The following is a 15,853-nucleotide window of genomic DNA, read 5'->3' on the forward strand; positions in this document are numbered from 1 at the left end:
AATTATTAGTCCTTTTCATACAGCAGGATTGGGAAGCTAAGGTATCTTCCTTATATCAATTCTCAAACAATGATCCATTCTAGAGTCGTCGATCCTAGTAAATCTCATATGATGATACGGTTCTAGGTCGCTGCAAAGGGCTCGTCACCTTATCAGTGCAGGCCTAGTGTACTCTTGTTGCTATGTAAAGGCTCGTCGCCTCTACGCAGTCTTAGTGTACGCTCGAGGTCACTATAAAGGGCTCGTCACCTTATCAGTGTAGGCCGACAGCTCTAATACAGTATCCCTACCACCGTATTCGGCTCACAAGTCTAGGTTGCTCACTGGTCACTACGGGGAGGCTTGTCACCCCAGCGTAGGCCGACAGCTCGACCACGGTGTCCCATACCACTATGCCCGGCTCATGAGTCTTAGCGGATCGTGGTACCAAGGTTTAAAAGGGTTTTCACTGGTGAGTTTGGTACCTTAGATTCAAGCAGTAGCGTCCATACGTGGTGAACATACATCGGTTCAATCGGGTTACTTGACGAGCTCGACTGGTACGAGCGCACGTTGAGTTAATCGACATGAAGTGCGTAAACACTCCGTGTGGCCTAACCACTGCCGACATCCCAAGTACAGCTCGGATTCACCGATCACGTCCTATGTGGCGAGACAACCTCAGCCACCATATTAGAACCTATTACCGATTGCCTGGACTATTCCGTAGTCCCAAACACATTTAATTATAACAGATACTCATACAAGCAAATCAGAACAGTAATGGATCAACAATTCCAATCATACAAGCATGTGAGCATTTGATGGATTTCAACTTAAACATGAATTCACACATAAGTAGTGTCTAATTAAGCAGACAAAGAATGTAAGTTGCATGGAGGAAATCATACACATCGTTAGGATAGTTGAGAATCTCTTCTCAACGCCCATATAAAGTATAATATATTACACCTTTATTCATTCAGACATTTCTACAAACACTTAGACTACATATTCCAACAAACATGACGTATGTTGGTGATAGCACGTATTAGGACAAATCCTTTCGCCGAGTTATTACACATACAACTAGCACAAACACATGACAATTAATCATGGCAAACACATCTTCATATCTCATATGCATACGATACTTTCTACATATACATGGAATACACTAATCTCATTATAGTTCATATATATCAGAAACGCAATACAAACATCACATTTTGCATGTGAAATTGCACCCACATTAATAATAAACCATTAACCGACATTAAAAGCCTTGAAAACCTTAACCTATACGTTTATAGTCCACACCTTTCGCCGGTAGACTTGTAATGAACTCAGTTTAAAGCTAAGTCTTTGTCTACGGCAGATTTGGCAACCTATAGCATAAATTAGGTTAGCTATTTGATAACCTACACTATTAGAAACCCTAAAACAGATTGGGGTTAGGTTTTCTTACCCAACTACGTTGTCGGAAACGCCGGATTAGTGATATAGATGCGGTAGCTAAGGCTAAGGAGCAATGGGATCGAATCCCAGGAGGAATCTCCAACTCTCACCCTTACTTTCTCTCTTTTCCCTTCTCTTTTCTCTTCTCTCTCTCTTAAGGTTTTATCAAATTCGTATGGCATATGAGAGAGGGTGTTTAAGGTCCTTATATAGGCCCAGGTTTAATGGGAATGGCCCCAGGGCCAAGGTATACTTATGTTATATCCAAATATGGACCGTTTCGGTCCAACGGAGTACTTCTGGTGGCCCTTTTTCTACGTGCGGTCGGACTTAAGCTCCCTGACCATGGATCTAGGTCAGGCTGAGTTTTCGTACCGATCAGATTTACAGATCAGCCGTGGCGGACCAGTTTCAGTTCAGCAGTCACGGTCACTCGATCAGGGTCACAAGTACACCTACATGTGTGGGACATTTCTCCTGATCCGAGGGTGTATTTGAGTCAGATTCTGACGGTCTGAATCATTATATTTGGGCCGCAAGCGACACGACTCAGATTACTTAAATTCAAATTTTATTTCTAAATATTTTCACGTTTCTCACACTCTTTGCTCCGGGCTTAAGTTGTGCATTTTTAGACACAATCAAGACTTGATTTCCGAAGGGGTTGTCAAGTCTAGTAATGCGGTCATATCCGTATAGTTTCGGGGTAATCGGACTTTCAACGTGCGGTCCAGGTCCGATACGGAGTTTCGGTGTGCTCTCGAGAGTAACCGGGTTTAAGGATGGATTCTAGATTTTAGGGTAATGTAGCGTCAATGATTATGCACGTTTTGGGTCTTACAGATCATATTTAAAGTGATTAGTGCTAATTTCATAAGCACTCTAGTTTAGGACTTGCTAATATTAACCTAATTTCTAAAGGATTTGGTCCTTGGTGATTTCTGCCTGAGGTGGTACTCGGGTCCTTGTACGGATTTTTCCGAGATGTTACAAATGGTGAGGGAGACTTGTGATTATGAACTGAATATGGCAGATGATTCAATAAGATGACACAATACAGGACGTTGTTCTGCATCTTCGAATAAATTAATGATATGCACCATCTGAGGCACATTGGCCAAAAGATCTTATTGACGTGACAACAAGCTGTTGATCCAAGACCAGCTGGGGAAAAGCATATAATGTAGCAAGGAAGTACGAGTTTGGATCAAATCTAGTAATGAAATACTCAAAATAGCCCACACAATTTTCTCCACTAGAAGACATGGTAGTGAAGTAAAGATATTAAGGTTGTGGAGAGACTTAGTGGGCATGCTTTGTAAAAAAGATCTATGTTCAAATAGCATGTGAGATTGGCACCGTAGTACGACTAACATGATGAGGTGTACCAGATACATGGTTTTGATTCCACCTACCATCGTCTTCACACATATCAAACAAAATTACTATGATTTCCCCCATCGGGACCTAGATAAAAAATCGGGTTGGTCCATACTATCCAGTGAGTCATGTGTATCTCACAAATGAATACTTAAGAAAAAAGAAAAAAAAAAAGAGATGAGTTGCACCGTTTATATTTCTATCTACTTGTGCAACTCACTGATTTTAGAGCCAAGGTCGGAATGATCATAATGGGGACATGGATGAGTGGTCCATATCTTTCACATGTTTGTAGCTTGCATATTTCCTTAAACATGTCTTCATGCAAATAAAATCATATCCGAATTTTCAAAAAAGAAAAGAAAAGAAAGTTGTAATTTTACAAAAATACTACTTACTTATTATAGAATTTACGTTCAGGTACCTTTCTTAAGTTACCCCACTAATTTAAGTAATTATCAATCGAGTACCTTCGATTAGAATTATGAAGAAGTTAGGCTTTGTTCTTGCAAGCAAGGGAGTGGGCAGATTGGATGGGGCCTACAATGATGTTTATGTGAAATCCACACCAACAAGTAGGTGCATTACCCATGTTAGGCCAATAGCCTAAAAAGTTAGCCCCATCCGTGATTTAAGTGGACCACACGATTGGAAATAGTGTACAAGGCAACCCTCACCCTCCAAACTCTTTCCTTTGGCATGGCCCGCCTAAATCTTGGATGAGACTAATGTTTGGACCACGAGCCTAAATTTTCCACATGGCATGTAATGGTTTGAGTTAATTCCACGTAATCATCACGATTAGGTCCGTAAAAAAAATCAAAAGTGGACATCTATCTCCAAATTATTTCCTTTGGTGTGGCCCATCTGAATCAGAGGTCAACCTTTTTTTTTTTGTGATCGTAATGTGTTTTACACATCTAATGGTGAGTGAATCTCAAATATGGATTGTGATAAACCCATCACCCGCTGTGATGAGTACGTGAGATCCACTTCAACCATTAGATATATAGTCCCACATTAGGTCCATTGCCAACAAATAAGGATAAACCATAATTTAAGTGGGCCACATCAAAGGAAACAATTTATAGAGAGACATTCACCCTTGATTTTTATAGGGTTCACTGCCATGATTACATGAAATCCACTCCAACCATTAGGCACTATACTAAAATTTAGGTGTAGGGCCCAAACATCAAGCCCATCTGTGATATAGGTGCCAAGATAAATAGTTAGGAGGGTGAGTGTTGCCTCATATAGAGTTTATAATTGCGTGGTCCACCTTTATCACAAATGGGACTGATATTTGGGCATTGGGCCTAACATGTGTGAGCATCTGGTTGTTAAAGTGGATTTCACATGAACATTATAGTAGAGCTAACCGGCATGACTCCTGTTAGTGCCTCAATTTTGTCAATGACGTGAGCTAGGGTGTCTTGAGTTGGTTAAGCCATTGAAGACCGAATACTCGAAGACTTGAAGCATCAAGGCCAAAGACAACAGGTAACTCATAAGGTGCCTTGGTAAACCTAGCCCTAGACTACCTTAATTGCCAAAACAACCCACCTCTAAATGATTCATCCCACAAGTAAACATTTGACTCATTTAAACCTAGCCTTAAACCCTTAATGAACATGGTCAATTAGGCTTTGAAGAGGTGCAATGCTTTTATAAACACATAGCCCAAAAACAATAGTTTTCAAGTAAATCTTGATTCCATCAATGGTCCATCAATGGGTCTTGAGTGAACCCTCGATCTACTGAAGCTCCAAGCTTAATCAATCGAGGATGCTCAGAAATGTCCAATAAGAAAATTACATTAACTTGGAGTTTCTCGATCGTATCAAAGGGTCATTTGATCGATCGAAAGAATCACTTGATCGATAGAAGGTGTCATTTTCTATCTTCTTCTTCTTCTTCTTTTTTTCTTTTTTTTTTTTCTTTTTTTTTTTTACTATTGGAACTCAAATCATTTATATAGGGCATTCGGTATTTGGACAAGTGGATGGATTTTTGGTGTCATTAGAGTTTAGGATATTCCCCACTTTTAATCCCGCTTTGAAGCCTCTACATCTAAGGGATTCAAGTTATCTTTCTTGAGATTTATCACTCTAATGAGGATTCTAACCTCCCTTTGAAGATGAACTTGATCTCCGCCATCTTCTAAAGATTAGACACAGTCTATAGAAATATCCATATCTAAACTCTCTTGAACACCCATCTAAGTAAATCCTATTTGAAAAAACAACTATCTCTTTAGTTGTAGGAGATTGCACTATCCTGCCATTGCCTTAGTCACCTCATCGAATGTCAAATGCAAGGCGAATGATCATAGGAGATGAAGCATTCACATCAACGATCATGGGAGAAATTGATAAGTTGATTGAAGAGCACGGGAGAGCATCAAGTAAGCATCTCAAGTAAGGTGCAACAACGGGGCTAAATCCGACAAGGTTGTCAATTTAGAGTCCATACACTGTTTCCTTGTGTAAGATTGAGTGTAGAGTTTGTGACTCAAACTCGATAGGTTCTTGTGTAGGATTGAATTCACCAGACACAAGTGCGTATGTATTAGTCTCCATAGGGAGCCTCCGGCAAGAGTGTACGTAGGTCTTTGGATTAGGACCGTAGTGGTTATTGGTTAGCCGATAGAAAACCAGTTAAGTCTCTGCAGGAGCCACCGATATGAGTGAAAATGTGGTCCTCCGACAAGGGAGTGTATGTGTAGGTTAGTGGTTAGCCTAGGAGAAACTATTGTAAAGATTAAAGGTAAACCTGATTTAAAACCTCCGAGATAGGGAAATCTAATATACTCGAGGAGAGTGCATCTGCTGAGAGTGGAGTAGGCAAGTAGTCGAACCAATATATATGCTTGTATTTATGATTGTGATTGTGATTTGAGTACATTTTTATTCATGGTTATGAGTTTAATTGGTTGAATTATATAAATGCTTGAATGGATTGTATGTTAGGCATTTGATTGATTGCGCACACACACACATACAAGATGTCTATCTCACACAGATTAGTTGCTCAATTAGTTCCATTAATTGTAATTTATGAGAATTGGACCCTTATACTTTGTTTGAATTGGTAAAACATTTTTAGTCAATTAGTTTTAATTGACAAAATTTTAAGTGGACCTATTCACCCCCTAGGACTTAGCCATTATGTGCTCCGCCAAGCTTCCGCGTAGAGTGTGTAGTGTTATGTTAGATTATCCATGCAATTTTAACTTATACTCTTATGCTCAAGAAATCCCAAGCATTACAGTTACTTGTTATCTTTCCAACACAAACCATAATTATTCAGTGGGCCAATTATTCAACTAGGGGTGTCAACTGCCTGAGCTCTAGATGGGCCAACCTTTGTCCAAGCATTACACCAAAATTGTGAATTTACGACGGACCAAATCCGTCGTAAAACCAAATAAACGATGGATTTCGTCCGTCGCTTGGTCTGTTGTTGTTTACTGTGTTGTTCTTTCTTTCTGACGGATAAAATCCTTCGTTTAATCTGCGACGGATAAGGTTAGTCGCATAGTAACGACGGATAAGATCCGTCGCTAAAATCCAAAAAACGTAATATTAGCGACGGATTTGGTCCGTCGCTAAAATATCTGTAAATTACAACAGAATCTTCGAGTTATTATTATTATTATTATTTTTTGGATCTTACACCTGATAGTCATTCAAAAAATAATTCATACGATTATTTAGTAAGAATTCTATTCATAAAATAAATCCCATTCACATGATTGTTTAATAAGAATCCTATTCATCAAACTAAAAAGTTCAATCATACTGAAAATAAACTCCCTGCCAAAGCAATATATGATACCTCATACGACAAATACATGCACATAAATGGGATCCACTAAATATGATACCTCATATAACAACATATAACCATTGACTTGCAAAAGCCTGCAACTGCCTAACGAAATCTAATATATACTTGCATACTTCTAGGAGACGGGAGCTTTTGATGGGACACTTCTTTCTTCTAGCTTGAATCCACAGCTGTCTACCATGGGAACATATTCATCAAACTCTGAGAACCCTGCCCCCCTTCCAAATTCGAGAAGCATGTCAAAAACTACTGCTAGACACATTGTCATAGTATTTCTAGAAGATGGAACATTAATTAATTAAATACAAATAGAAGAAAAGCCTCGTTGAGAGTGCATGAATCTTTGAAGTGGTTTTTGTATCGATAAAAGACTTTACCGTGCTCCACAGCAGCCTTAAACCAGAGCGAGCGGCACAATATCTGTACAAGAGCAAGTCCAATGTTATAGGCAAGCAATATCTAGATGCACATTTCCATTAACAACTCGAATTCCTATTTAATTTCTAGTCTGAACCAAATTATGATTACAAGCGACATCAGGACTCCATACTCAATTAAGACTGCAATTTCTAATACAATTCTGCTTTATAAAAAAATGTATATGGAAAGATGTTGGGCGAATCAAAACATACAGATTTCTTTTCTTGGCAATATCTGTTGGTGACTTCCTGAAAGCGTGCCAAGGCCTACACAAATATCAGGAGTCGGAACAATCTGATTATATTCATATATTTGTTTCAAATAAATAGATAAATAATGAAATCATTAGCACTGCCTATGTGGTCGACATCCACATACCTGGAAATGCAATGGATTTATTTGGCAGGAGAGGATCCATCTGCACTGCTTATCTAGTTGAGATCCACATACCTGTTAACCCATCATGTGATTTTAAGCTATTTTTCCCATCTAAACAGTATAAGAATGTTCTCTAAATTAGGAGATGAAATAGGGACTTGGATAAATAGAGACGCAGCAGCTTACGTGAACTCCAGGTCTTCCAGCTGTTCCACTACAATGGTTGTAAGGGCAAGCCGATAGGCGGCAGACCTCAGATTCCTTGACAGCACAAAAATCTTAGGCCTCCCCTTCTCTTGTATCTCACTCCACTGCTCTCCTCTCAGCCGAGCAAGCAATGCCGCCTCACAGAAGGCTTCTACCACTGGCTTGGTGTTGCAGCCACATACAACAAATGCACATGGCACAATATTAAGATGTTTAAACAAAAATACAAAAATCATTTCCATTAATTCTAGTTCAGAATAAGGAATTCAGAAGGAGTGGCAGCAGAAGGAAATGCAAACCTTCCATGAACAAATCCTCTCTTGACAAACCCAATAGGCCACCTGTGAGATCGCCTGGCCACGGTCTTCTGGTATCTGCAGCTCCCACTTCCACTGTTGCTATATGAAATATGATTTTATAGAGGATTGAGGGATTTTAACCAAGTAAAACCATGTAATGTCTTAACTGGCTGAAAATAATCAAAATGCATTTAACCCAAAACCTTGAAATGTTCACTAAGCCTAGCAAACAAAGGCATAAAAACTCTCTATATATACATACAACAAAATAAAGCTACTTGCAAACCTTTGCAAATTGGCGAGGACAATACCAGGTGAATGCAATTCACCTGGTATTGCATTAGTTTGCTGACAATGAAAAGGCATTACACAAGCATGTAAAATTTATTTTGTACAAAATAAACATTTTTCTCCTCATTATGGCCCACATGTCTGATATGTTCCACGAATAGGCCACAAATTATTAAACTATTTAGATGATCCTAGCCATTGATCAGATGCACTTTGCCCATTTTACATCCACCATTGGTTGGACTTTTTTCCAAACGTAGATTGTAACCATCCCTCTTATCAGTGGTAAAGATCACCTTCTAGGTAAGATTTTTATGATCATCCACTGTAGGGACCAGTATCTGGATATTGCATGTGTGTAATTCCAAAAGCTTGATCACTTAATTTGGATCTGCGGCAGGAATTAATAATTTAAACCATTTATATGATGGTTGATGGGTGGCACCCAAATGATTTAAATTAAACGGTCGAAATTATGGAAACCAAAATAGACGTATCATGGACCAAAAATTACAGTTTTTATATGATTATCTGATTAATGGATTGAAAAAGAAAAATATGTGATTACCTGCTTCAACTGCCAAGTGTCCACAAATCAGAGGCTAGGAGTGTTCAAGCAGTCTTAATTTTGGAATGTGACTTAGCAAAGGTGGGTTCCACAATTTCGTTAGTTTTATTTGAACTAACGTATGCTAGGTGTATAATTTATATAAGTGCTTGCATATCAAGAATCAAATGCAGCCTGAGTGTGAGCCTACTGCCCGAAACACGGGTGTGGGCAATGGAGGTAGGTAGTGGTTTTGGGTCCCTTGATTTGACAGTTATGGAATTTCATAGAGGTGCAAGTACACCTCATTCATTCATTCATTCATCAAATAATGCTCTACTGCTTGCATCGTAGTAAGTCTATTTTCACACTTGACATCCTATGAGACAAGAGGACCGGAATCCTATGCAACGCCTGTTCTAGGAAATGCATGTAAAACACTCAGCCTTGTGAGGCCCACTATATTGTATACGTAAAATCCACTGTGCCTACTAAGTCATATCCTCTATTCTAAGGACCTGTGGCAAAAAAAATTAAAAATAAAAATTAGGCAGATGGGCCAAGCCTAGGGGAACAAGGGGATGGATGCCAGTTTGTGTGTGGGGCCACTATGGATTGTATTCATCGAACCTGTTAATCACCGGCATGAAGGGAAGATACAAAAGTCAGCTTGATCAAAATATCAAATGGCCCACACTGTGCAATATTAGAGATTTTAGGAGCAGTATACATTGTTCCCATTGATGTGGCCCATTAGAGCTTTTTCTCGGAAAGATATTTTTGTGTATGGTTAAAATTGTGTGCACATATAGGTTTTATTTGAATGCACAAGTGAATTGAATTGAGGAAAAAATGTGAATTGAATTGCAAACATTCAGTTTTAAATAGTATACCCGGTAATAGACTCAAAAGATTACGAATGTGTATGATGTGCCCATTTTGTTGAGATGGAACCCATGGTTCAAAGTTTCTAGTGCATTAACCTGATGAGCCTTGCAACAAATAGAGGTTAACATGATGGGCCTCGCCATGGATGGGTTTGTCTGGAAAATCTTTCAAAATAAATGGACAGTCCTGTCCAATATCTGCCTTTGTTTTTCTAGACGTTGTTTTATTGTCTCTGCAGTAAGTTTTTAAAAAAATGACTAAATAATACAAAACCATTCCATAGAGAGTGCTATGAACAATGACTAAATAATTCAATAGTTGCATGACTGTCCAGAACAAATACAAAACCATTCCAGCATATTTCAAAACCTCTATAAAATGAGGCTTCCAGGGAGGGTTTTCCATAATCAACTTTTGTCACTGTTGACATATCGCGACGCTGGGAGTCCTTGAGCTGACAACAATTTAGAAGATCATTTTAGACTTTCTTTCTTCAGCACTGCATCTATGGTGTGGGAAAAAATTCATGGATTTTTTGCTGGACTTCCAATGCAGTTTCTAGCGAACTGTATTGAATGCAAGGTAAGCAAAAGAGGACTAACTCTCGTGATCCACAGGGATTACTTGTTTCAACTTTTGTAGCAATGGCCTGGACAAGGTTACCTTGTTCGGCAAAGTGCATTCCAAACCACCTACCTAAAATAAAAACATACTCATATGTGGTGCGGTTAAGCTTGGTTTGGAATTCAGACCACAAACGAAGTCTAAAAAGCCATTGCAGTTGAATGTTACAAGGCTTTTAAGCTCAAGTGCCTACACTTCAGATGCAGTGTCTTCTGACATTTCTACAACAGTTGATGTGTAACTAAACCTGGTTTCGTGGTTATATGTTATTACTTAAACAACACTTGCATGCTATGCATTAGAAGCATTAGTACATATACATGAACCTAGTATTATCTACTATTGAAATATGATCTCTAGTGGCAAATTTATATTACCATCTAACTCATTCAAAGGAGTCTTCACACCAAGATGAACCTAGTATTATCTACTACATACTAGTAACATACAACCAATATTGGGGCACCATACCATAAGCTACAAGAATTTCATGTCCACCTAAACAAGGTATCCTCCATTGATAACATATATATATATATATATATATATATATATATATATATATAATAAGTTCCTTATTTTCATTTACATTCGCAAATACATCCATCATCCAACTAACTATTAACAACATTTACAAAAAAATAAAAGATATCCAACCAACTCTTGATAATAATTTGCAACTTAACCTAGTGGGAACTGTCATGCACCGTAATGTCTTACGGCAGAGCGGGTTCTGAGGAGTTACAAGTTGACCCTGATGACAGCATATAAATGAAGCGATAAAGATATAAATGATTCAAGATTAATTTAAGGTTTCGAGAACTTACATCCACCTCACTCTTACTGCCAAGTAGTCCTGATGAAAATACATCCACACTACAAGGGGAAAAAAACTGCAGGAAGTTATTTTTCTTGAACCCACCAACTCAAATATCAGAGTTGCCAACTAGCCACCTAGTAAAGGAAAAAGTTACAAATTTTTTCATTCTCAATTATATTGAGTACAATGCTCCAAAGCACAAACCAAGAACATACAATTTTAAGTTTTTCATACATGAAGATATTACCAAGAAGTTTGAAATTAACATCAAACCATATCAACTCTACTAATTATTATGTTTATGAATAAATGATTTGTAGTAAAAAAAAATAATAATAATAAATAAAGAAAACATATCCAAGGTTTGGGTAACCACACAGGCCCTTAAGATAGCTCTAAATAGAGGCCTCCAAATTCTCTTGGCCTATAATTATAAGTTTGTTGGAATCAAATAAAGTGAAAAAAATGCCATCCAAGGTTCAGATGAGAGCTTGGAAGTATGAAAAGATTGCTGAAATTCTAACAGAAAATCCACTATCAAAGTTATTTTATCCCAATCAAGACAAGTTTGTATGCTCAATTATGCTTATCTTTTGTTAAAAGGGTGTTCAACATGTAAAGAAAAAAAATCCTTTCACAACATAATTTGGATAGCCTATACTAATATATAGCTAATCCCCAAAACCTCCTAGTGCAACTTTACTTGAAATCTAACAGCTTTTTGATGCGTTCAGGAGTTCAATCCCATGTAAGGCTCATGGTGGCTTGTAGTGTTGATGAATTCAATGTATTCAATTAGTGTGTGTGTATCACATGCATTTTTCATATTGGAACATGCAATGGCATTGACATGAGGGGTCTACATGCATGTGGAATAGGGAACCTCTATATACAATATATCCTGTTTTGTATTTTTGTGACGAAGGCAACATGCGTGTGGAGCCCTATGGATCCACAAGCAAGCACACATGCTAACATGGCACATATGTAATATTCAAGCTTTCCAGGAAGTGGGGGATGCTATTTTATCTTCTGGCCAAATAATCAATCTGGTCCACTTGGGTGGGCCACATTGTAAAAAAAAACAGAAGGCTAAAACACCCTGATGTATAGACTGGCATGGCTTTTGGGCTAGGGCACCTACTTGGTGGGGATCACATGATGGAAGGCCTGGATGTCTAATACATGCTATCAATTTGCCATACGTCTTTGCACATAGATGTGCTTGGCTGTACGCATGGGATTAACTAACCTCTTATCATAATTACCTACAATCAATGTAAATAAATAGAACTAAAATACACATCCACATGAATTATAAGATCGTTATTACTGTTGTTGTTGATTTTTTCTATATACAGTTCATTTTTCTAATGTCTTGAGTCCGAACATTATCCTATGCGGTCATACTTGGCTGGATATATTGAGCTATTTGGTAGTAGCAAAAATTTAACCTCGAATAACCCTACATGGTTAACCTCGGCTATCAGACTCATGTAATCTTAGATTAATTATTTTCATGTTGTTTCTCAAGCAGGCAAAGGAAGGATTATGTGCTACATTTAGCTCATGTATATATTAAAAACTTAGCACATGTGCATGTGTCATGCTTAAATATGTCGGAAGATTTACAGTAGACTATGCAGCATATGTGAGGCACTTAATATGTCGGAAGATTTACAGTAGAGTAGCCTTTCGTCTGTTGAATCATATAAATAGGTTCTAAGTTAGAGCAAAACCTGATGGGAATGCTTGAGAGGTTGTCAAACCCCTCAGATTCTCAAGTTAAGAAAGGGAATGGTTTCCACAGTTGAAGGATTTCCTCTGCTTGAAGTTTTACAGCCTCTCAAGCACAGATCATGCTTCTCGTATACATGCTTCTATTTGTGTATTTGCTTTATTAATGCATGGGCTGTTCAATCTTGACATGGATTAGTTAAATGCCCAATATAACCCCTTAAAAAATTTCTAATTAAGAGTTGAATTTTGAATCCCTAATTAGGGATTTTCAGTTTTTTAATCTATAATCCACAATTAGGGAATCGACACTACAAATCCCTAATTAGGGATTCGAAACTCAAAAATTTCCAATACACAAATCACTGCACAATGTTACTATAAGGATTAAAAAAGCTATAAAAAAAAGCCCAAATTGATATGAATAGATAAGGAGAGAGAGAGAGAGAGAGAGAGAGAGAGAGAGAGATACCTGGCGAGAAAAAGAGATCGAGCGGAGAGAGAGAGGGAGAGGCGTAGACAGAGAGGGAAAGGCGCAGAGAGGGAAGGAGAGATGGAGGGAGAGGGACCGGTTAAGGCGGGCACCCTAATCACTCTTCATATCGGACGCGGATGAGCTACTTACAGGTGAGTAGCGAGACTCGCTACTGAAGTAAGCACCAAGTTATGTGGTCCCCACCATGATGTATGTTTTGTATCCATACCGTTCATACATTTTTAGAGATCATTTTAGGGTATTAACCAAAGAATGATGCAGATCCAAGGCTGGAGTGGACCCCACCACAGAAAAAAGTGGGGAGAGTGATGGCTACCGTTGAAACCTTCCAAAGGTCCATCGTGATGTTTTTTTGAGATCCAACCTGTTCATGTGTTAGCGAAGACATGGAAGAAGGGAAAACACAAATATCAGCTTGATCAGGAACTTTTGTGGACCTTAGAACTTTTTATGGTGGTCGTCACTCTCCCCACCGTTTACTGCGGTGGGGTCCACTCAAGATTTTGATTGACTCATTCTTTGGATCATCTCCTAATATGATCTCTCCAAGTGGATGGACGGTGTGGATACAAAACATACATCAGGGTTGGGCCCACAGAACTCAGTGACGTCACTTCAGTAGCAAGTCTCCGTACTCAACCTGTCAATAGCTAATCCGCGTCCGGCGGATGGAAATACGCTAGGTGACGTCAGCAAGTTCTGTGGGTCCCATCACGAGTTATGTGTTATATCCAAACTGTCCATCCATACGGCGAGCTCCTTGTAAGGCTTGAGACAAAAAAAAATAAGACAAATCTAACTATCAAGTGGACCACATGATCAAAAGCAGTGGGGGAATAAAGATCTACCATTGAAACCCTTTTAGGGGTCACATAATAAGAAATTTGTTTTTCCTCTTCATCTAGGTCTTTGTGACCTTATGGACAGATTGGATAAAAAATAAACGTTATGGTGGGCCCTACGAGCCCTACAAATTTTTTAATAGTGAAAATCATCACCCCTGCTGGTATTTGTGGTGTGGTCCATTTAATCTTTGGATATGATTCGTTTTTTGGATAATTCTCTAAAATGATCTCGAAAAATGGATGAATGGTGTGGGTTAAATCCAAAGCTCAAGTAGACCATGCCACACAAAGTAGTGTGGAATAATGATTTCCACCGTTGATACCTTCCTTGGGCCCACGGTAATGTTTATTTGTCATCCAACCTGTTCATAATATCAGAAAAAATATGAATGAAGAGAAAACACAAACATCAACTTGATCCAAAACTTGTATGGCCTCCAAGAATTTTTTAATGGTAGAGATTCAATCACATTATTTCCCGTGGTGTGGCCCACTTGAGCTTTGGATATGCTTCCTTTTTGTTCTTTAGACCTCAAATTATCCGTTAACATGGATGAATGGAATGGATAAAATAAATAAATAACGATGGACCCCCATAGAGTTTACTCAATTAGGTGTAATGAGTAACTCACCTAAATGTTGAGGAGAGGGGTTTCTTTAAAACATTCATAATCATATATTGGGCCTTCTTAAATGTGATTCACATATCCAACCCACTCATTATGTGTGTCCCACTTGGATGAGGGGTTAGACCAAGTTTCAACTGCATCCAAAACTAATGTGGGCCCCACCAAGTGCTTTTATGTTTTTTTGGATGTCTTCATATGGTTTTAGATAGTATGGCCCACCTGAGTTTGGTATACGGATGATTTTCGGGGATATCTCATAACCTAAAGGGAACACATCAAATGCACGATGTTGATGTTCGACACATTAAGATGGGGCCCACAAAACTTACTAACATTAATTCTTAGGGTCTCGTGAGGTCAATAAGTTAGGTCACAATTTTGACCAGAATATTTAGCCCATTTTATATGTTTGATCCATTCACTCTATTTTACCGTTCTATACCCTCAATTTGACTAATTACTCGCCCCGATGAGGCTACAAATTTTTTTTTTCACAGATAAATTTCAATTTACATTTAAAAATAACATTTTTTTTTTCTAAATGTATATTTTTTACGCTTAATTTTTCTTTGAAAACTTTTAACAAAATATCAATTTTATTATAATATATTTCAAAAAAAATTAAAATACAAATTCTGAATTGTTATTTTCAAAATTTCAAAAAATTTCTCAAATTTTATTTTATTTTTCTCGAAAATTCCAAAATGCCAATTTTTTTTTCTTCGAAAGCATCATTTTGTTTTCAACTTTTCAATTTTCATTTTTAAAATTATATATATATATATATATATATATATATATATATATATATATATATATATATATATATATATATATATATATATATATATATATATATAAAATCTCAATGTTTTTATAAATAACTTTTTGTTTTAATTTCAAAATTTTAACATTTTCAATTATTTTTTAAAATCAAAATTTTTTTCAACTTCTTTATTTTTTGTTTCAAAATGTTTATTTTTTTGTTAAAGTATCGATTCTT

The 15,853-nt window shown here is 37.6% G+C and overlaps 1 long non-coding RNA gene across 1 annotated transcript; it reads right to left on the minus strand.

Moving 5' to 3' along the window:
• Positions 1 to 7,118: 7,118 nt before the first annotated feature.
• On the minus strand, positions 7,119 to 10,780 carry LOC131254780 (uncharacterized). The gene is made up of 3 exons (XR_009175868.1): positions 7,654 to 10,780; positions 7,468 to 7,512; positions 7,119 to 7,355 (listed from the first exon to the last, which is right to left on the minus strand). It is a non-coding gene; the product is annotated as an uncharacterized LOC131254780 (long non-coding RNA).
• Between the last annotated feature and the right edge of the window lie 5,073 nt (positions 10,781 to 15,853).

This window comes from Magnolia sinica, chromosome 9 (genome assembly GCF_029962835.1).
Source record: "Magnolia sinica isolate HGM2019 chromosome 9, MsV1, whole genome shotgun sequence".
In the NCBI taxonomy this organism is placed as follows: Eukaryota; Viridiplantae; Streptophyta; class Magnoliopsida; order Magnoliales; family Magnoliaceae; genus Magnolia; species Magnolia sinica.